Source organism: Cornus florida, unplaced genomic scaffold (assembly GCF_030987335.1).
Source record: "Cornus florida cultivar Cherokee Brave unplaced genomic scaffold, ASM3098733v1 CherokeeBrave_3.0.0_Hap2_Chr02, whole genome shotgun sequence".
NCBI lineage: Eukaryota > Viridiplantae > Streptophyta > Magnoliopsida > Cornales > Cornaceae > Cornus > Cornus florida.
Genome location: NW_026775572.1, coordinates 43,979,832 through 44,004,545, shown reverse-complemented (window position 1 = coordinate 44,004,545; position 24,714 = coordinate 43,979,832). Strand labels below are relative to the sequence as shown.

The 24,714-nt window shown below is 36.1% G+C and overlaps 2 pseudogenes; both read right to left on the bottom strand.

Moving 5' to 3' along the window:
• Positions 1-2,003: 2,003 nt before the first annotated feature.
• LOC132296142 (xylan glycosyltransferase MUCI21-like) lies at positions 2,004-7,124 on the bottom strand (annotated as a pseudogene).
• A 1-nt stretch (position 7,125) lies between these two features.
• LOC132296141 (xylan glycosyltransferase MUCI21-like) lies at positions 7,126-17,783 on the bottom strand (annotated as a pseudogene).
• Between the last annotated feature and the right edge of the window lie 6,931 nt (positions 17,784-24,714).

The window sequence follows — 24,714 nt, the reverse complement described above, 5'->3', positions numbered from 1 at the left end:
AGGGTAAGGACGGAATTTTTCCACACAAGGTTTGGAAATTTCTGGGGCCATATCGTAAAAGGTGGATTGACTTGGGTCCAAGACGTTTGGGCCATGGATTGGCCAATGATGATTTAACACGTGGTGCAAAAATGTAGCTTCGGATGACTCATTCTGTTTCAGTTTCCAGAGTGTTGTTTCCGCAACTATAAGAAAAGAGTCTTTATAAATAGTAATGGATTGCCAAATTAAACTTTTAAGTTATATATATTTCGACAAGTACATACAAATTTTTTAAAATAATGTTGTCACTTTAAAAGTGAAGATTCAAGTGTCCATACAAGTTAAAGAAGGTATATAAGTATATTTCTTATTAATGAAAAATAAAAATAATAATAATCTATTCACAATTTTTTTTTTTTTTTTTTCAGAAATAGGGTTGTAGTGAGGAGACAAAAATAATAATAACATCATTGGCGGTTAAAAAATTCGCATAGATTCTGGTAGAGGCATTAGCGGGGCACAACTCTTCTTTGCAACTCTTGTTGATTGCATTATCTTCTAATACCTCATTTCGTCAATTTATTAAAAGGTACCTCTTAAAATCTCTTGGTGATTGTTTCATCTTTTCGATCACTTGTATAATTGTTAGGTATTTGTTACCAAAACCTACTGCTGTTGTTTAATTAATTATTATTATTATTATTATTTTTGAGACGTCACAGTTTTTTATGTTTGGTCGGGCCATTGCTTTCCTGTTGGAAACGGGGGCATTAAAAACATAAACTTTGGATGAGAATTGGAATAGATTCTACTAAAAAAATTTTGTAGATCTATGACGAGCGCGTTCCTCTTAGCAAGGAGATGAACGTGGTATATTTACTTTCTCAAATCCGTTTCCGAGTAAATGAGAAATTAGATCCAAAGTAAGGTGTTTGATAAACCTAAATGGAAAAAATGTTGAAACCAATTGAAGTTTAAAGAAGTCAAGCTTGGGCTTGGATTTGGGATTGGGCTTGGGCCTAATTGTAAAGTCCTGTTATTCTTTTTTATAATTCTGGATTGGGCCTATTTTTTAGGTTGGGCTTATTTAAATGGGTTTCACAAATTGGTGGTTGGTATTTGAATTTAAATTAAAAAATCATTTTTATTTTTTTCCAAAGGGTTGCACCTTTTTCTAAACCATCATAACCCATGGTTGCACCCACCCGAAAAGGCACCTTGCTACCTATAAATACCCCCATTTGGATCATTTGCAAATCACACCAAAATTCAGAGAATTATTCTCTTCTTCTGAATTTTCTTCTTCCTCCTCCTCTCTTTAGTCTGTGGGTTCAAGCCCTAATCTTTGGATTCGAACCTTAGTCAATGACTCCAAGTTCGAGTCAGAGAGTACTACAACAAACGGTTCGCTTATTCTTTTGGTTTGCAATGCTACTATCGAAGGAAGACAAGTCGTTGTATCTTGAGAAATAGAAGCCACTGAATCCGTTAGCACCACAGCATAGCGAATCTGTCTTAAGGATATAGAATCAAATTCTAGCCTCGACTTTTAATCAGGTTCTTTTATTTTATAATTTTTATTTTATTATATTAAACTATATATTATAAGAAATTATATATATAGATTATTATAATAATTATTTATATATATATATATATATATATATATATATATATACATTATATTTTTTGATAATATTTAAATAAATAATACTATAGTATATGGTATAGTTAGACCATATTTTGGACAACAATCTTAAGACAGACTCCGTTTATACTATAGTTTAATTATTTAAATATTGTTGTTGTTTTATGTTTGTAAATTTGACTGTGGTCTGTATATTTAATATATAATCAGATGAATGGTAAGTATAAGTTATACTATGCCCAATATTCTCGTCAATCATGGGGAGTAGCCCGAAAAATTTAATGGGGCGAAGTTTAAAAGGTGGCAACAGAAAATGATATTCTACTTTACAACTCTGAATCTAAGCAACTACCTAACTGAGACTGCCCCAATGCTAATCCTCCTTTTTCATGAATAATGTTGCCTTTTCATATGCTATCTTCAAATATCCCCTAAACCTAGCCAAATCAAGCTTTACAATTTGTTCCTTCAAATATACATGCGCGATCTCATGTATAGACCAACCCTTCTTTTTAAGGGCCTTTGGGTCCTTTAGTACCATCTCATTCTTCGCAAATTTCTCTACCAAGTTGCTCTCCTCAACCTCAATCTTGTACTCCATGTACTCCAATCCTATGTCCCTAGCCGGCTTCCCGAAACACGCCTCGGCCGCCCATTCTAACCTAATGGGGACCACCTGTATGAACACCGACCTGGGACGGAGAATTAATAATGAATGGGTGAGCGTAGCACCGTGCACCCCTATCATTACATGGCTGGAATGTACTAACACATATGCTTTGCACAAAGGCGTCCAGTATTTTGGCTCAAAAACTATGACATCGAAACCCTACTCGTGTGCCACCTTTTCTAGCTCGGCGTGGTTCAAGAACACGCGTCCAACACCACCACTACAGCTAGCTAATACGAGCCATGGCCTAGCTTTTGGAGGGATGGTTAATGAAGGATGATGACCTTGGCAATAGGTTTTTTTTAGCAATGCATGGAAATGTAGCATAGTTCTTAAGTTTGGTATTTATTTTGGGTCCATGGTCATGATACCATGTGATATAAGGCCTAATGTTACCGATGGAAAACAATGGGTCACATTATCATTGTCAAGGTTTATAATTGCGTGCTTGCTGAAACTCCGTAGCAAATCTGCATACTTATGGACCCACCAATAGCGTGATTTGGAGATCACCAAGACAAATTCCTTATCAGGGAAGAATGAATTGATGGTGATGAAGAGGGTATGAACCTATCATTGAATTCGTGCATGGAAGAAGTTTCCAGTGTACCCTCCAGCACTGAATAATAGGGCGGACACATTTTGTTGGGCCTTACATGGTGGACTTGGTGGGCCTGATGTGAGAGTGATTTCTTTGCCTTGGCTTATTATAGAGTAATCCATTTTTCGAGGGTAAGGACGGACTTTTTCCATAAAATGTTTTGGGATTTCAAGGTCCACAACGTAAAAGGTGGACTTGTTAGGGTCCAACACACTTGTGCCGTTGATGGAGCAGATATCATAGTTACGCAGGGCCGGCCCTGAGATTGAAAAAATCTTAAGAGGCCCCAGGCGAACCTTAAATGTAAGGCCCTCTATACATAAGTTTCGCAGGTGCAAAAAAAAAAAAAAAAAAAAACAAAAAAAAAAATTATAAAAGTGCGAAATTTTCATTAAAGTAAATATGATCGTCTTGCATTTTTTTTTTTTAGGGCCTTCAAATTTTTTTTTTCTTTATACATTATAACTTACCTAAATATTTTATTTTCTTATATCATTAAATCTCAACAAATACAAAACTTAATAGTGTGCGCAAAATATTTATATCCTAGTATTATCTTTTTTTTTCTTTTTTTCTCTCTATCTCTCTCTCTCATCCTCATTACATCAGCATATATACACACACATTAAAATTAAATATTGTATTGAGCCGCCATGTAGATATATATATATATATATATATATATATATATATATAAATTGGATCTAAATAATTGTAAGTTTTTGATCAAAATGAAGCAAAATGGCTGTATAAAATGGTTAAAAAATTAGTACCCAAGAATGGCAAGGAGATAGATTCTCCAAAGGAGAGAGAAATTGAAAGGAGGAAGCGAAATTTTCCTGCAATTAAAGATTCAAATAATTAATAATACATATTTAGTGTGTGTCAGTGTGTGTATGTGTTAGAAAAAGTAATGGGATGACTGAGAGAGAGAGAGAGACCTGTGGAAAAAGAAGGGTCAGGCAAAGGGCAAGAGAGGCGATGAAAACTAAAGACTTGGTAGCTAAGGCCTCTGGAAGTGGCTGCTTTGAAGAGTATGCTTAGGCGATCATGGCGATGATGATGGATTGATGCAGATGCGAATCATGCGATGCGAGTTACAAACCCGAACTGCGATTTGCGAATTGGAAGTCTGGATTCTGAAACAGAGAGAGATGAACAGAAGAGTGAAGACGATGATGATGTGATGTTTTCAATTTTTGGGTTTTGAACTTTTGATTTTTGAGCAAAAAAAAAAAAAAAAAAAAAAAACTTTTAATTGTTACAGTTGTAGTCTTGCAGCGCAAAGAGAGATGGAGAGAGAGAGAGGGGGTAACCGGGTAAGCTTGAGAGTTGAGAGCCTGTTGAGATTCTTGAGAACGAGAGTTATGATAATGGAGATTGGCGGTTCAAATGATTTTTTTTTTTTTTTTTTTTTTTTTTAAGGCCCCTTAAATGATTTGTTGGGTCACAAATTTTATTTTTTTTGTGGTCCATCATCATTCATCATTCATGGGCCTATAAATTTTGTGGCCCTTTATTTATTTATTTATTTTTTTGAGGCCCCCTTAAAAGATTTTTTTTTTAGTGGCCCATCATGTATGGGCCTCAAAATTTTGAGGCCCCTTAAAATCTGAGGCCCTAGGCGATTGTCTTGGTCGGCTTGGGCCAGGGCCAGGGCCGGCCCTGTAGTTATGATGAGATCTGTTGGAGGTTATTGGACTGACCAACGATAATTTGACCAGTGGTGCAGAAAGTTGCTCTAGAGGACTCGTCAGTTTCAATTTCCAAAGTGTTGATCCTGCAACCATAACAAAAATGAAAGACAAGTCGTCTTACAAATTGGCACAGGGTTTTGAGAAATACAAACATGGTTGATACATGTTAAAAAACTATTTTTTAAAACCCAATTACAAAAAATTGGAATTTACAATTAAGCATGTGTCGTATACATGAGAAATATAATTTTAGTTCGCAAATTCTAGTATTAAAACTTGTTGATCGACTAGTAAGTTTATTTTTAGTTTGAATCTTGTTTGTGGGAGTTGAATAACAAGTGCTCTATGCAATTAGATGTGGACATCCTTTAGGACATGTATATGTGTGAGAACACTAGTTACACTGAGTTGGGTTCAGAAAAGTTGGGAAAATAAGCATAAAAGTTTTAAAGTTTAGTTTGCTAGAGTTGGTTGAGATTTTTTTAATTTGATTTCCCAAAAGTTCAACGGTTGGGTCTTATCACTCCTGGTAGTTGGACTTGCATCTCTTCGTAATGAGACGTTTGGATACTTTCGTCTTTGTTAGGATTCATGTCTCAAATTGTATCAATAATTATATTTCCTTGTTTGGGTAGTATTTTGTATGATAATTTCTTGTTTCACAAGTTTTGGCGGATTGTCTTGAGCTTTAAAGAATTTTTTGCAAGAAGTCTTGACCTCTAAGAAAATTGTGTTTAAGACTATAAATAGAAAATAAGTTATTTGGAGAAGAGAGAGGAGAAAAGAAGAAGGGTTTGAGTGGGTGAGGAAAGGAGAAAAGTGGGTGCAAGTGTAAAGAGATGTAATTAAGGGTGTGTTTGCTGTAGGCCCAAAATGAGTTAATGAATGCTAAAATTCCTAAATATTTGAACAAATATACTATTTAATTTATTTATTTATTTTTTTAAACAACGACATCCAGCTCAAAATATTACGGAGTTTAAAATAAAATTATACGATATGATTAAAGATAATAGTTTAATTAGGTCAAATGAAGTAAAAAGAAGAAAAATGATACTCATATAAATAATTTGTGGTAGACGTAAGTATCATTTTACTCATTAGGAATTAACATGTTGTGCACTAATTTCTATTTAATTGAGAATCTTAATTAATAAATTACAGTAAAGTAAGAGAGAATGAAACACATGTTAAAGTGAGGAATTAAGTAATAAATTGTGCACTAATTTCTATTGAAAATGGGAATCTCAAGATTTTCAAGTAGTAATAAAAATCAAGATAGTGAAACACACGTTAACATAGAAAATAATAGAAATTAAGAAACTTGAGAAACACTCAATATCCCATACCTGGATCGCTCCTGCAGATTGAAGACATTGTAGATAGTCTACAGGTTGAGGAGAGAAAAATAAGGAACAACAAGAACAGTACGAAGAACACCATACTCATGATCTTCATCCTCTTCATAATCCTTCCAACCTTCATGTCTAAACAATCTTCAAAAACAGTAACAAACAATAATTCAAATCCTTCTTCCTAACACACACATGTATTTATATGTATGTGTGTGTGTATCAATTGTTATATATGTTCAACTTTGAAAGTTTGGCAACTTTGATTTGAAAGGGAAAAGGCATAATTCATCAATTGAAGTTTAAATACAATGAATGTCAAATATGCATACATAATAACACACACACAAGTTTACATAATTACATGTACATGGAATAATATACGGTGTAATGGGTTATGGAAGAATCCTTAAGACCAGGAAATAAAATATAAAAAAAAAAAAAAAAGGGGGTGAATAAGAGAACAGTTATACCTCGTGAGAGAAATTTTCAGAAAGGCGAATGAGTAAGAATAGTAGAGAACTTGAAGATGATCTATTTAGGGTTTGGTTTTGGAGTTTGAAGCCTTAAAAGGTGGTCAAGAAATGACCAAGTATATGTTGCTTAATTTAATAACAGAAACCTAGTGAGAGATAATATAACATGTGAGTGTTAATATTTTTGATACGTACCCACAACGTTTGCCATTTTGAAATTCCCAAAGTGGTAAATTCATTTCATGAAAATGTTGTTTTTATTTTATTTTATATATTTATTTATTCAAGAAGATTGACTTTCCAAGTATGTACTGTTCTATTAGTCTAACGGCCATACAAAATGAGAGGGCACTCTTACGTGGGTTGACATTCTCTTCTGCATATACTTTCCAATTTGAATTTATAAAAAAGGGGAATAAAGTTGTTTGGTGATAAAAATAATGTACGGATATAATTTTTTTCTTAATATATATTTTGAAATCCAATAGAAAATGACAAGAATTAGTAATAGTTTATTGGCATCTGGAGAATTTTATTTTATTTTAATGGTTAAGCAATTGTAATATTGTATATATATATATATATATAAATGTATTTACCGTGTGGCCCATTAGAGCAACAAGTTTTACATTTTGTTCCTCATATGCTCTGTTCAAATATCCCCTAAACCTACTCAAATCAAGTTTTACATCTATCATCTCATGGCTCGAATGCACTAACACGCACTTCATTGTGCAAAGGAGGCTTGGGTTTTGGCTCGAATATCACGACATCAAAACCCTCCTCTTGTGCCACCTTTTCTACCTCGGCCTGGTTCAAGATCACTTGTCCAACACCATCATATTACGGCTAGCTAATACGAACGGTGGCCTAGCTTTTGGCGGGACGGCCAAGGAAGGATGAACTTGCCCATAGGTTTTTTGTAACAATGCATGGAAATGTGTAACAATGCATGGAAATGTAGTATGCTCTTTGAGTTGGGTATAAAATTTGGGTCCATGGACATGAAACCATGTGACATAAGGTCCAATGTGGCTGATGGAAACACAACAGGTCACAATATCATTGTCAAGGTTTATGATTGGGTGCTTGCTGAAACTCCGAAGCAAATCATAGTACTTGTGGACCCACCAATCATGTGATTTGGAGATCATGAGGACAAAATCTTGACTGAGGAAGACGGAATTGACGGCGATGAAAAGAGGAATGAACCCATCATTGAAGTCATGGAAGAAGTTTCCGGTATACCCTCCCGCACTGAATACTAGGGCGGGGACATTGTGTTGGACCATACATGGTGGGCTTGGAGTATAAGATTGACTTCTTTGATGTGGGCCATTGTGAAGCTCTCCCGTTTTCGAGGGTAAGGATGGACTTTTTCCACACAAAGGTTTGGAATTTTCTGGGGTCATATCGTAAAAGGTGGATTAACTTGGGTGCTAGACGGCTGGGCCATAGATGGAGCAGATATCGTAGTTAGGATCAGAACGGTCACAGAGCTATTGGATTGGCCAATGATGATTTAACACGTGGTGCAAAATGTGGCTTCGGATGACTCATCTGTTTCACTTTCCAAAGTGTTGTTTCCGCAACTATATGAAAAGTGTAAACAGGTAATAAATAAGTCATTAACCACCAATTCGTCAATATCAGTTCAAAATGCGACTTTTATCTTGTATGTGAATTATTGTTAAAATTAAGTAAAGTTGATTAAAATAGAAAGAGATAAGATTTTAATCTTTTCTTTAAAAACTCAAATTTTCTATATATATCTTCCGCTATATAAACTCGCAAAATTTGTTACTAAATTCAATATCAATTGAAAGCAATTCTAGAGTGGTCGAAAAACTTTTAGAGCGGTCTAAAGAAGCTACAGATGGTGTTAATAAATTAGAAGAAGATTGGATAGAGGTTCGGCCACTTAAAAATGCTCTTGAGTAAAATATCTTAGTATTGGAGTAGTGTCGAATCTTAGAGCGGTCGATTTTCAGTGGCCGATTTAGAGCGATTGATTCTTAGTGGCTGATTTAAATCATATGCGATCGATCAATTTTAGTTCCTTAAAAATTCGATTTGCTCTCATTTTTAAAGAGCTGGAGGCATTGTTTGCACCATAAAAATAAATTTTATTATTCGGCCACGTGTCATTAGCAGAGTGGCTTATTTTGTATTATTATTATTATTATAATAAATATATCTATTTTTCAGAATTTGATGACAAGCCTTATAACTAATTGGAGTGATTGTTGCATGAATTATTTGGTAATTATGTATGTGATTTCCAAAAGAAGAGATAATGATGGAAGAAGTTCATCATTAGTGTTGCCGAAGAATTGTTCTTCAAACAAAAAGCAAATATTCACTGGTTAAAGGTGGGTGATCAGAACACCACATACTTTATGAAGAACTTCTCCACCAAGTGTAACAAAAGGAAGGTTGTGTCCATTAACAATGTTGATGGTACTCAACTCCATGGTGAGGATCTACAACTTGAATTTCTTAACCATTTTCAGAACACAATTGGAAAATCTTATCAACACTACCTAGGTATGGCTTCTTTCTCCCATCTTATTACCAGAACTGTCCCAGCTCACCTCATCCCCACTTTAACAGCAATCCCTTCTGATTTAGAAATTAAACAATGCCTACTCTCATTTTATTCGTTTAAAAGTCCAGGATCTGATGGTTATAATTCTAGTTTCTTCATACACTCATGGCCCATTGTTGGACAAGAAATCACTGTTGCGATTAAAGATTTCTTTATTTCTGGAAAATTACTCACTAAAATTAATTGTTCATACATTGCTCTAGTCTCCAAAACCCCCAACCCATCATCTGTTCATGATTTTAGGCCCATTTCCTATTGCAATTTAATTTACAAATGTATCTCCAAGCTACTGGCAGTTAAAATTAGCACTACCTTGCCTTTCTTGATTAGCCCTTCACAGAACGCTTTTGTGAAAGGTAGGCACATTTCTGATAATGTTATTTTGGCACATGAGTTGTTTAATGGGTACCATAGAGCATCACACCATCCTAATTATGCAATGAAAGTTGACCTAAAAAAAGCTTTTAATAGTATTCATTGGCAATTTATCATTGATACCTTAAAGCTCATGGGTTTCCCTATCTGCCTGGTTCACTGGATCGCCTAGTGCATTACAACCCCATCCTATTCCATTTCCCTCAATGACGGCCTCTTTGGTTTCTTTAAGAGACAAAGAGGAATTCGACAAGGGGATCCCATATCTACATTGTTGTTTGTCATTGCAATGAAGGTACTCACTCTCTCCATTAACAACTCTGTTGCTAGAAATTCAGACTTTAAATTCCATTAAAGATGTAGCAAACTGGGATTAACACACCTAACTTTTGCTGATGATATGCTACTGTTTTCGCATGGCAGTCTCACCTCAGTACAAGTTATTTTCCAAGCACTCAATCAATTCTTAGCAGTTTCTGGATTAAGCATCAACCACTCCAAGAGCCTAGTCTTCTTTTCTGGTGTGGACAATCCAGTTAAAGCTGATATACTTGCACTTCTTCAATTTGGTACTGGCACTTTACTTACAAATTACTTGGGCTTACCACTTTCATCCAAAGCCATTAACTCCACTAATTGTACATCTCTTGTTGAAAGAATCACTTCAAGAGTGAAGAGGTGGACATCCAGGTTTCTCTCCTTTGCTGGGAGAGCTGTTCTTATTAAATCCATCCTCTGCTCAATGCAATCATATTGGGCTCAAACTTTTGTGTTACCAAAGAAAGTTATTGATGATGTGAATCAGATTTTGATGAGATTTCTGTGGTCTGGTCCTGAATTGAAGAGGTCATGTGCTAAGGTTGCATGGGAAGTGGTTTATAGGCCCAAAATTAATGGAGTTTTAGGGTTTCCTAATCTAGAAATGGCAAACTACATTGCTAACCTCAAGCATATTTGGAAGCCCTTTACGAGAAAGGAAAATTTTTGGGTTGCATGGTCTTATAGATACCTTATTAAAAATAGGAGCTTTTGGTCTATTAAATCTTCATCTTTAAGCTCAGGCTTCTGGAGAAGGTTGTTGAAACTAATGGATATGGCAAAAGGTCTTTTGAAGCATAGGGTAAGGAAGGGAGATGATACAATGATGTGGATGGACTTTTGGTTGCCAAATGGACCACTTCTGAACCTTAATGATGGGGAAATTCCTCAACTGGACTTAAAAGTCAAAGTTGATAGACTAATTTCCTTGAATCATTGGGTTGTCTCAGCAGCCTTAGCTCAAATTCCATTTTTTCAATCTCCTAATTTTCATTCCCAACTCCATGAACTACCATCTCCATCACAGGAACCTGATTCAATCATTTGGTTACCCTCAGCAAATGATAATTTCTCCCGTGCTCGTACAATTAAATATCTCCTCCCTCTCACAATCACCTTCCCTTGGCACCATATTATATGGTTCAATCAGCATATCCCTAAGCACAGTTTTATTGCTTGGCTAGCCATAAAAGTTAGGTTAAGCACTCTTGATAGGAAATCAATGAAGCACAAACACCAACCCAATGCTTGCTTTCTCTGTCTGGCCAATAATGAGTCACTAGATCACTTATTCTTTTAATGCAAGTTCTCAAAGGAAATCTGGAATTTTATTAAGCACTCAGTAGGATTCTACATTCAACCAGCAAATTGGAATGATTTGATTTTGTGGTGTTCAGCAAATTGGTGGTCCAAAGGTTTTCTCTTGCATAGGCTACTACTCTGTGCTGCACTTTACTTTATTTGGATGGAAATGAACAACAGAGCTTTCAGGAACACCTCATCTTTCACTTCCACCATCATGAACCACATCAAAAAGTGTGTTAGAGAAAGGCTTGCTTCGATCAAGCTTGGAATAGCAAGTGACTTGAGGAAAATTGACAAAATTAAAGACTTGCAGAAGCTGTTCATTGAAGGTTGCCGCTTTGCTAATGCTCAATCTCTTGCCTCGAGCTAGGGGTTGAGGTTGCTGAACTTATCACAATCCAAGAGACTATCCATTGTGGTTGTGTGATGTACATCTAATTCCTTTTGCTGAATTTTGTTTTAAGCTTCAGTATTGAGCTTGTGTGTTCAGCCTTGTGGCTTGTTTATGCCTTTGGCAGTTTGCTATTGTCCGACTGGGACCTATTTTACATTCTTTTACCTCTTAATACAAAAGCTTACCCTTTAACTAAAAAAAAAAAAGTTCATTTAGAATTAAATTGAAATAGTGGAATTTTGAATTTAAACTAAGGGGAGAGGTTCCAACTACCGATTAATTACCTTCAACTGCTCTGGGGAGTTTATAAAAGATGCCTGAGAAGGCGTTGCAAAAGGTGCCCGACCAACACAACGGATTATTAACAATGAAGTTTTTTACTTTCATTTAACTTGTACTTTACTGATTTCCATACAAGTACTTCATTGTTAGATTTAGATTAAAACTCTTCTTGTACTTATTGTAAGGACGCTTGACTTTGTCGTCTCCTTGGCTTTGTCGTCTCCATCTTTTGTTATCTAACTTATTTTTTTAGAATTGATGACCTCAAATGAAAGGGTCATCTTTACCTTCAAACAATCGTCTGATTTAACTTAAGGAACGATTCTTTTATCCGGTCATCAAAGATAGTTTGATGATCCGCACCCACCAAAAAATTAACAGCCAAACAATATGCAAGTGGGAGATACCAGGAAAGTGACCATAAGCAGGACTGACCAATGCCAATTTAGCAATAAAGAAATACCATAAAGCAGTCAAAAAGATCCCAGTGCCCCAAAGTTTTTTCTTTTTTTTGAAAGGTCCTCGAGCCCCAAGTTCACACACCTTTCTATTATTTGGGATATGCTTGTGCAAGGTATGCGTTAGAAGAAGCTTAACAGCTGGCTCATCAACTTTGTTGATCTATTAGTAATTGGAGATCATCCTCTTATTCTCCAAACTCACGCTAATCATTTGCAGCAGTAATGGTGACTGATGTAATTTTATCTTGTGTGCTTATAATCACTGGACTGACCTGCAAGTCACTTCCCAAATCCATCACGTTTATGCCCCACTCATATGCAACCTTCAACAAATAGTGGCCCTGCCATATTAACATCACTCGCAACTTGCTTCACAAAAATGACGACTTCATTCCTTGCAACTACAAGAGGCAAAACATGTTTTTCTTCGGATCAATCTCTCGAGAATTACCGTTTGCTTTAACAAAATTATTAATTGTTATTCTCCTTCTTGTAATTTTTGACACTAGAATACTTCGCATAGGCCGGAAGCCCACGTGAAGGTACGTACAGGAATGTTAATTATATTCGGTTGATCGCGAAGAATGTCATCGACGCGAACGCTCAAGGGCCATGTACTCCCTAATCACCGTCGCGAAAGCGGTTGCTGCAGAAACGATCACTCACCATTGGAACTGGGTACAATAACTAACTTAAGTGAAAGCGATTAGACTTTCACAAGGAACGAGGATTACCTTGAATTCACAAGGAAAAAGAGAATTCGCAGAGTAATTTGATATTTTATTGATAAAATGATTGAATTGTTTTTCTGCTTTTGCCGTACAAGTTTTTATAATAAATAAAAAAAACTTTATTAACTACCAAGAAACCTAAAAACTTAAGGAAATTAATTACTTCAGTCAACTAAAAATACAAGGAAATTAACCTAATATTTTAAGGAAGCTAAAAATATAAGAAAAAAAAATACTTAAAATTAAAATTCCTAAAAAAATTTATAAAATAAAAAATAATATAATACCTAATAAAACTGTCTTACATCATAGTTTCTAGCCCTAATATATATCTCTAATCTTATATATAAACTCTTATTCACACATAATTCCTTGGGACTTTTTCATTGAAGATTTTAAAAAGAATAGAGAGCCTTTTGTGTGAGTTTACATGGCTTTATATTTTTTGTGTTTTGAGAGCACACACTTATACATTTGAGTGATTTAGGTTGTTTAACGTTTGATTGGTGCTTGAATGATTGAAGATATTATTGCTACCGGTCATCAAAAGCAGTTCATCTACGTACTTCAGAAATTCTATAATGAAGAAAAGGAGGAGAAGATCAAAATTTGAAGGGATCAGGACATTTATGTTGGTTGATGTACCAGTGATTCTTCTACAGAGATCAATAGTAAGGCTAAAGTCAAGTGTTGTTGAACGGAAGAGTTGCAAAGCCAAAGATAGTTAGCGCGTGATAGGTTTTTGGTAGAATGAAAGGGGTGTGAGCGTGAATCGAAGTTCATATATTTTGTTTCATCTATAGTGGATTTTTTCACTCAAGACCGCGTGACAGTTTTCGAAGTTTTTCCAATGTTTGGATGATTCCACTCTGTGCAACTCAAAATAACATTTTGCAAAAATTCACAACTACGTAGTAATAAATATCCTCTTTCAAACGATCAGGGGGACTCATTCTCATCTCTATGCATCCAAGGGCGGGGAAATACTCGGCCTTTGGTTTCAGTTAGTCCCATCAATATTGGAATCATTATTCAATCTAGAATCCAAGTTGGCTATGAGATAACCATTTTATGGGAACCATTGATGCCAAATATGCAAGCCAAATTTGGGTGCAAACACTGAATTAAGAAGAAAAAATATGAGTTAATTTGACCAGACGCCATTTTAATTATGTAGCTACAAATAGCTATATCATCACCAATGGGATGGTATAGCTCTGCCCCCCTTTAGAAAGGTTGACAGTTCCCGCCCTGGTGGGGGGCAAAGATACATGTGGGTTTGCTTTAACTTTTGAAATGATAATAATAATAAATATCTATACAATCGTTATCAAATGAACACGAAAAAGTAGAAGGGTTTGAAACGGCCTATATCACCCCCATTGTCACAAAATAACATTATATATAGAAAATGTTCAATGTGAAAAAATTGTTACTTTCCAAAATTAGTGTTGGAATTTATAATGTAAATATTTATAGTGTGGAGGTAAGATATAGAAATTCAAAAAGAGATACGAATTAGAATTCCCTTTCCCCTCCTTAAAAAATTAGAATCCTGGAAAAGAAATAAAAAATTTAATGAGGGACAGATGAAGCAACACATAAGGAGTAACTTTTTATTAGGATGTGAAATATTACATAGAATATCTCCGGCCACCGCATACATGTGAACCAGTTGCTTTGCTTGTTTCACTTTCCACCAACGCTCATACGGTATGGTTTTAACCGTGTTTGCCTGGTGGTATAGCAGATTCGGCATGGTTATAATGGTGTTTGCCTGCTCCCATATTACTATCTCCGTCTGCAAAACTCATACAATGAACAAATTAAATGAATGAATATGAATGTGTGTGAGAGAGAGAACACGAGAGAAGAGAGAGAGTACTTACGTCTGCTGGGAGTGGTGGATACTTTTGGTCCTGATGGTATAGCAGATCCGGTAGGGTTATAGTTGTGTTCTGCCTGCTCCCATGTCTGCACAACTCAGACAATGAACAAAATGAATGAACATGAATGTGTGAGAGAGAGCAGAAGCAGTTACGGACTCACCGGTGAAACCATGGCGAGCCAAATCATGAATAAACAACATATGGTGAGAGAAGAATAGGTGGAAGAAGTTTTGCTTCTCATTCTAATTTGTTTTTTTTTTTTTTTTTTTGTATGGCTCCAACGAAGGACTGAACAAAGGAAGTTAGTATACTACGTTTTACTTGATGATGATGATGATATATATATATATATATATAACCAATGTATGACTTATATGTATGTAAGGGGGCGATCACTTGGAAAGACTTTGGCGTAGAAACTAGAAAGTGACCCATCACACCAATGCAAATTTAGCAATAAAGAAAGACCATAAAGCAGTCAAAAAGATCCCCGAATTTTGAAAGGCTTCCAAGCCCCAAGTTCACACATCTTCCAAGCAAAACCCTGAGTTCACACTAACTTTATGCAAAAATAAAAGAAAAACCCGAGTTCACACTTCAAAACACGTGTTACATCATACATAGGCGTTTAAATAAAAATAAATAAAAAAATGGATAAATTACACTTAGGTTATGATTGGCATGTATGGAATTGAAATTTTGAAATTGAAATTATACTTACTTTCTTTAAGATTTGTACGTGAATAACATATACTCTCGCCTTTGTTAACTGTCAATGACAAAAAGTGTTGATGTCAGTAATTTTATAACTTTTAAATTTTAATTTTACCCTTCAAAAATATATTTATTTGTAATATAATATAATATATAAGGAAAGAAACATAATTACACAAAAATCATTAATTTCATATCCCAGTAACTCTGACAAAAAAAGATCAATGTAATTTATCAAATAAAGTGAGATATCAGTATATATTAGCGACGCTTCAGTATAATTACTCACCAAAAAAAAGTTCAAAAGTATATTGAAAAGAGGAATGAACCCATCATTGAAGTCATGGTGGGCTTGGTGGGCCTAGAGTATAAGAATGACTTCTTCGATGTGAGCCATTGTGAAGCTCTCCCATTTTCGAGGGGGACATTGTGTTGGACCTTAAATGGTGGGCCTGGAGTATAAGAGTGACTTCTTTGATATGGGCCATTGTGAAGCTCTCCCATTTTCGAGGGTAAGGACAGACTTTTTCCACACAAGGTTTGGAATTTTCTAGGGCCATATGGTAAAAGGTGGATTGACTTAGGTCCAAGACGGTTGGGCCATTGATGGAGCAGATGTCGTAGTTAGGATCAGAACGGTCACAGGGCTTTTGGATTGGCCAATGATGATTTAACACGTGGTGAAAAATGTTGCTTCGGATGACTCATCTGTTTCAGTTTGCAAAAGTGTTTGTTTCTGCAACTATAAGAAAAGAGTCTTAAGAAATAGTAATGGATTGTCAAATTAAACTTCTAAGTTATGTCATTCACTTGCAATTATTTGGACAAGTTTATACTGTTGATGCTAAAATCGGTTCTTAAGATTCGATTTTAATTTGATATAAATCGGGCATGCAAGAACCAAATATATGGTTCAAATGTAAATTGTCAACTATAGTCTCTTTGGGAAAGTTGATTTTCAGGTGATTGCGAGGAAAAAAGGAAACAATAAAAACTTCTCTTTGAGTTCAGAATTGCCTTTATTAAAAGGACTTTATCAGTGAAAAATTATAGTAACAAATTGAGAGAATAGAAAGGGGAGGAAAATAGATACAGCAAGAAGAGAAAGAGAAAAGAGATAGAAGGAAAGAGGGAGAACGAGAATAAGAAGATAGGGATAAAGAGAAAGAAGAAATATAGATAGAGAGAGAGAAGAAATAGCAAGGATGTTATTCTTGGAAAAGCTTGAGAAAACAAACAAATAATAATAATGATTCTGAGGGTGCTGGACCTCTTGTGCAGCATACCTCTTTGATTATTTATAAAATAAATTGTAGAAACAAACTCCTACAAACAAGTATCCTAATTACATTACAACTTTATCACATAATTGAAATATGAATTCAAAATAAACTAAATTTATAGATAGACATCCTTCTGCAACCAAATAAATACTTCTTATCTATTTGTTATTACCAACCATTCAAATCAATTCTAATCTGTTCATATTTTCAAACAAAGCCCATGTATATCCACTTATACAAATCGATATTCCACCTGTAACTAGAGTCTTTGACCTATGTTAGACAAACAACTCCTTCAATCCAATTCTAATGTAACTTCAGCCCATTCTCTTCTTGAAGTTCACAACTCTACCACGTCACTGCATTTTAAGCCTATTCAAAGCCCAATTGCTTAACCCGAGCCCCATGTTTATATGGTCCAAACCTCTACCAGATCATTGTTCACCAGGCCTAATTAGAATCCAAACTCAATTACCAAAATGGGTGTCAACAATGCCCCCCAATTTTGGTAGCCATTTGGAATTAGGCTTCTAAAATTTAAACTAACACCCATTGTATTGTGACTTCGCATACACTGTATAATTTCTAATCTCCATCATGGTTTGAGTTTCCAAGGCTGCCGATTCCAATACCCTATCTAATCAATCATTACAACTGCCGTAACCCTCTCTTCTTTCAATTACTTCAGCTTCAATTACCATCATACATCAAATTCTCATTGAAACATAACTCTGTTATTGCATTTTCCTCTCTGCAACCTTCATCTTCTTCACTAAATCAAAACTCTTTTTCCTTTCATCATGTCTTCAAAAACGTAAAAATAGTACGATAGTCTTGTTTTGGAAACTCCCATACTAGAATCTACTTCGCATACACAAATCACCAAAAAAAGCAATCAAAACCCTAGTATCTTCTGAAATCGATACTTCAATTCTTATTGATTTACCCAATAACGCTAAAGGCCTTGGCCCAACATTTATCAATCGATTACTTCCATCGTTGGCCCTGTTCTATCCCCAATGAGAGGAACATCTTCCTTTTTCTAAACCGATTTACCAAACTGCAGAAGGTGAACAACCATTTTTATCAATCAGGAACTAGCACCCTCTTGTGCTTCAATGGAGTGAGTGGATAGACCGTGTCTTTACAGCAAAGGGTGAACTGTGAAAACGTATGGGCATCTTTGACATTATTCAACTGAGTAAGATCCCTTTGACTTTAGATAGATCTCTATTTTTCGCATCTCTGTACTTCTGGTCTCCCACGGCCAACTCACTACACCTGCACTATGGGATGATGTCACCCACCCTTCGTGATGTATGCTTTCTAACTGGTCTCAAAACTGGAGGAGATGACATCAATTATCTCCTTCAAGACCCTGAAACAACATTTAATTTTCCTGAACAAGAAGGATCTAAACCATTCATCCAATCCCATGGCCCATTCTTGAAAGAAATGCTTGGTGATTTTAGGTCTGAAGTAGATGAACAAGAATACATAGGATTTTTACTGTTGTGGTTGTGCAGACACCTTTTATGTGCCCCTGCCATTCAAATTACCAAGGATTTAACCCAACTGGCTATCGCTTTATCCAAAGGTAGAGCCATGGCTTTGGCGCCATTTCTCTTGGCGTCTTTATACTGAGGAATATCAGACCTCATTATATTAAACTTTTCAAGGTCTGGAGGACTATTTTGGCTCTATCAATTCTGGCTACAGGCTTACTTCCCTGAATTATCACCCCCTATTCAACTTGCATCAAGTGATCCCTTAATATCCTTTGGTTATGCCAGAGCTAAACCCAAGGATCAATCTTTTTTGGACTGCTTTCGTTTCTTTTATCACCAATGTACCTTCCGAACCCGTGCTCAATTTCTTCCCTTTGCAAACTATCAATTAGCCCCTTCTTGGCTATTTCCTCCTACAGCCGAGTTTTCTACTGAGCAAGTAGAAGCATACAAAAATTCTTGGGCTCACTTTTAAATTACCAGAAACATCTCTTGAACACTGTTGTCCCTTTTATAGCCAAAAGCAGAACTGGGGTAGAGTTCTACAACCCATCACAATTGGCCAGATAATTTGGATTAACCCAAATGATTCCCATACCCCCTCATTTCTCATACAACAAGAACTACCATAGGAGAGTTAAACTTTCAAATACCGACCAAGTCAGAGAAGTAAACAATAAATTTCAATAGTCCCTACAAGGTTTCTAATATACAGAATTTGCAGTAGAACCTGGTACTAACCCATCCTTTGAGAAATGGTGGTCAGCATATGTCAAGTCTACCAGGACTCAAGATTTTACCCAGTTGACTCACAATCTTCTTGGGTCATACAAGTTCATATCTCTATCCTTTCAAGGTGGAGAGACCATTTCACTTGTTGTGCTTTTACCACCCCCTAAACCAGAAAGCATTCCTACAAAATCAGCAAGTCAGCCACCTCCTGCAGCTCTTGCTGGCAGAACAAGGTCTCGTTCTCAGCAAAGTAAGTTATCACCTTCTTGATTTGTCTTTTATATATTAATAAGATGAGTCTCTTGTATAATATTCCTTTCCTCCCAACTGCAGGTGTGCCCTCCACCATTCCAGAAAAGATAGCTTCAGTCAAAACAAAAAACATTCCTATCAATTTTTATGTTCCTCTTCAAAGTATACCTCTAGTATCGACGGCAACTAAGGTAACACCCATAAACAAACCATACTTATTCTGTAATACATCTCATTTTACTTGCTAACACTTCTTTTCCAGAAGAAAACAAGCAAAAAGACTGTTGGAAAGAAACCTGGCAGAAAATCAACGATTAAAAGACACTTCATCTCGATTGATGATAATGATGACGTAGATGAAGATGAAGTTGTGTCCAAGAAAAGGAAGTCTACCACTGAAACTCTCATGGTAAAATTCCTTGATGCCTGATTATATTTTTTGCTCATGCATAATTACTAAATCGACATTATTTTTAGGAAACTCCACCCTCTTCGGAGCAAAGATCTAGTCGGGACTTTACCATGGACAACCTTGATAAGGAAAAGGTTGAAGTTTCAATGGAACAAGAATACAAATCTCCTGAAAAGATCTCTCTAGCTTCTTCTCAACATTTAGCTTCAACTCCAATGAATGAACAGATTGGAGATTCTGAAGAAGTAAGTATCTAGAATGAATATATTACTTGGTTATTCGTGATAATTGAAACTGATTCAACGTCTCTTAGTTGCAGAAAAACCCTACTCCTCTTGTTGTGCTTGCAAGATCCAACCCAAGTTCACCATTCACCACTTTGGACTCTCTATTTGATTCCGTGTTTGATTTCATAGATTCTGAACCCCTTACAATTCCAACCGAGAACACCACTGATATTCCACTAGAAATGGTTAAGGCTGTGCAGATATTACTCTAAATGTTTCAACAAGATCTGTCCTTAATTCCTTCTTTCAAAGAAGAGCTCACTGAGACCCTTTCCTTCCTGAGTAGCTACCCAGGATTTCCTTTGAAAGATCAATCCTTTTTCAAAAATACTCAACTTCAAGTTACATCCATGATTGCGGCTTATGCTAAATTAACTCAAACCATTAACCAATATACTGCTCAAATCCAAGAAAAAGAATTGTTTTCCTAAGCGTTGAAGAATGAAAGAGAATTGCATTTGTCTTTGAAGAAAAAAGCTGCCGAATTAGATACTAGAAAGAAGAAGCTTCAGGCACAACTAGCTCAGCTTCAACAAGACAAATCCCAACTCGGCAACAAGGTGGCAGAACTGAAGAAACAAGCAGAAGTTGCTACCCCTAAGTTCAAAGTACTACAAGCCCAGATGCCAAAGTTAGAGCAGTCCAAACAACAAGCAGAAATCAAGCTTACCAATACCAAAGCCTCATGGGCAGATATGAAGGCCAAGTTTGAAGATTTTCATATGAACTTTAATCACCTTTGAACAATTATTTCTATCTTTCTCTAATGGTCTATAATATGGCTTTGAACAATTTGCCTTTTTTTTTGGATGCGATGTTTTGAACAATCGAGCTACAATGACATTTTGATTTTTACAAATATGCTGAGATTTTATTCATTGCATATATAAACCTATTTTATAACTTCAAAAAAAAAAAAAAAAAAAAAAAAAAAAAAAAACACAATCCAAACTATTTTGATCCAGTGGAGATTTCCTTTTCCTCCATAAGTTCAAAAATAGTTGGCTTGTATTTCTTTAGGTACCTTCCATTTATAGGTCTTTCATGAATTTCACCATCTAAATCTTTTAATTTGTAAGCTCCTCCATGCAATACTTGGTGAGCCAAATATGGGCCTTTCCAAGTGGGTGACCATTTTCCATATACTCTGTCCACCTTCCTAGGTGGAAGAACTGTTTGCCAAACCATATCGCCATCGGCAAATGACTTGAACTTCACCCTTTTGTTGTAAGCCTTCATTATCTTTACTTTATGGACCATAAGATGGTCTAAAGCAAATTTCTGAACTTTATTTAAATCTTCCAACTCGGCAAGCATAGCTTCGTTGTAATCGGCAGGTATAAGATTGTGTTATAAAGCTACTCTTGCCGATTTCACATTTAACTCCATCAGCAGCATAGCATCGTGACCAAATGTTAGCCGATAAGGAGTTGTTCCTGTACTTGTTCGTTTTGAATTTCTGTAAGCCCACAAGGCTTCTGAAAGGGTTTCATGCCAACGCCTTGGCTTATCTTTTATCATCTTCTCAATAATTTCAATAACAACTTTATTTGAAGCCTCGGCCTGACCATTCTCTTGAGCATAGTAGGGTGTTGAAGTTACCATTTTCACTTGCATATCACGACCGAGTTGTAATACTTCATTTGCTCGAAAAACAGATCCATTATCGGCAATAATTGTTTATGGTAATCCAAATCAGTAAAAGATATGTCGCTCCAAAAACTGTATAACAGTATTATGAGTTACCGATACATATTCCTCGGCTTCTACCCATTGGGTAAAGTAATCGGTACCTAAAATAATTCAATGATGACCCTTTGATGAAGGAGGATTAATCTTGCCGATTAGATCCATGGCCCAACCTCTTAAAGGCCATGGTTTAACTAATAATTGCATCTATATTGCTGGAACCCACTGCATTGGACCATGCTTTTGACAATCTATACAACCTTTTTCATAGGTCATACAATCTTTTCTCATTCCAGGCCAATAATATCCATATCGGCGTATCAACCACCTCATTTTTATGCCAGCTTGGTGAGCTTCACATATTCCTCCATGTACCAAGGCCATAATCTTCAAACTCTTAAACTTACTAATGCACTAAAATAACAAACCATCATCAGCCGATCTTCTATAAAGATCTTCATCCAAAAGTATATAATCGACTGCACTTCTTTTTATTCTTCGATCGGTTTCTAGAGTTGGATGTTGTAAGAACAAGATGTAAGGGATCTACCAATCGTTATCATCTAACTCGGCAACATCAGTGGCAAAAACCTCTTCCATAACTTGATTTCTTGTTTCAGCTGATGGAAGAGAGCGACGTGTAATTTTCACTATCATTTTCTTTCATACCACTCGGTATTCTGATTCCAAAAGTAGTCTATGCTAAATCATTAGCTATTTTATTCATGACCCTTGGTCTGTATTCCAAAGTCACAATGTGAAATTGGTTGACCAGTTAGGTTGCCAATGAATGAAATGGTCTTAATTATCAATTCAAATATTTAAAGTCTTCTGAGATTTGATTAATCACCAAACTTGAATTCCCCACAATGTGGACATCTTTGACTGCCATTTTTAGCAGAATTTCCAAGCCGATAATCAATGCTTCATACTTAGCTTGATTATTTGAGCACCTGAAATCCAAAAAGAAGGAAAACAACATTTGGTTCCCTGCTGGGGATATTATCACTATACCAGCTCCTGAGCCTTCGCTAGTACTTGACCCATCGAACATTAAAGTCCAAGGGGTCAAGAATATGGATACCGAGTCAAGCTCATCAAACACTTGTAACTCAATTTCAGGCGAAGGATGATCGGTTAGAAAATCTGCTAAGACTCTCTCCTTAATCGCCTTTTGTGGAACATACGCAAAGTTAAACTCCATTAGTGCCAAAACCCACTTGCCAATCCGGCCTGTGATTAATGGCCTTGATAGCATATATTTTATAAGATCTGTTTGACAAATAATATAAACCAAAACAGGCAACATATAGACTCTTAATTTCATTGCTGCAAAATATAAAGCCAAATATAATTTTTCAATCGGCGTATATCTACACTCGACTGGAGTTAAAACTTAGCTGAGATAATATATTGCTTGTTCACTTCTTGCTTCATTCTCTTGTGCCAACATAGCTCCAATGGATTCTTCAGCAGCCGATAAATATAACTTCATCGGTCATTTCTTCCTTGGTGGCATCATCACAGGAGGACTCGACAAGTATTCCTTAATCTGGTCAAACGCCCTTTGATGTGTATCATCCCATTTGAAATCTTCCATCGGCTTCAACTTGAGTAGCGGGGAAAACACATGTAACTTCCCAGCTATATTAGCAATAAATCTCCTAAGATAGTTCACTTACCCAAGTAACCTCTGCAACTGTTTCTTGCTTCTCGGTGCACTAGCATCAATAATTGCCTTAGCTTTATTCTTATCGATCTCTATACCCCTTTGATGAACCAAGAAACCCAAAAAGTTTCATGCCGATATTCCAAAGGCACACTTTATTGGATTCATTTTTAGCTTATGAGCCCTCATCCTCCCAAAAGATGCTTTGAGATGAACCAAGTGCTCCTTTTTTGTTACTGATTTTACTACTACATCATCAATATACACCTCCATAAACTTGCCGAGCATATCATGAAAAATAGAATTCATAGCTCGCTGATATGTAGCACCAGTATTCTTCAAACCAAAAGGCATTACTACCCACTCAAAAGTTCCAATCGATCTCAGACACCTAAAAGCTGTCTTTGGAATATCCTCATAGGCTATATAAATCTGATTATAGCCTGAGTGTCCATCCATAAAAGACATAATTTGGTGCTTTGCAGCTGCATCAATCATTTGATCAGCTATCGGCATTGGATACTCATCTTTTGGGGTTGCCAGGTTTATGTTTCAGAAATCGACACATATACGTAATTTTCTGTTCTTCTTGATAACGGGGACTATATTTGATAACCATTCAACATACCTTGTAGCTCGAATAAAGCCAGCATCCAACAATCGTTCGATTTCCACTTTGACTTTGTCTACCACCTCTTGAGACATTCGACGAGGTGGCTGTTTATATGGCTTGTAGCCATCTTTAATGGGCAGCCGATATTCCACCAGATCTCTGGATAAACCCGGTATTTCCTTATAATTCCAAGCAAAACAGTCACTGTATTCCTTTAACATGCCGATAACCTCGGCTTGTAATTCTGGTTCTAACAGTGCACTGATATAAGTTGGTCTAGGCTATGCGTCAGTGCTTAAATTCACCTCTTTTAATGGATCTTGAGTTTCTGCTTTAAGATCATCGAGCTTAGCCTGTGCCAATTCCAAGTCTTCCAACTGAATTGCATCTAACTTTTCATTATCGAATCGATCGACCTCAATAAGATTAACCGATGGTCCTGGCTCTATTATTGCTTCTTTTTTTAGCCGTTTTTCGGCTATGTATGCTTGTAACCTAATGCAAGCGGCCCTAAAGGCCTACTGCCGAGCTGCTTCTCTTTCAAGTTTCGCTTCCATAAATAACTTCTTCTTCAATTATAGTAAGCCGAGGGAGTTCTACCTTCGGCCTAGAATTCTCATGCTGCAACTCGCCGATTTTACGATCGGCAAGGCTTCTTCTCATGGTTGTCGAGGTTGGTCTTTCATCGGCTCCTGTTCCCACAAATCGAATAGGAACACATTCTTTGTCATACAAAACAGCATCTGCCGAGTATACTTTTGCCACA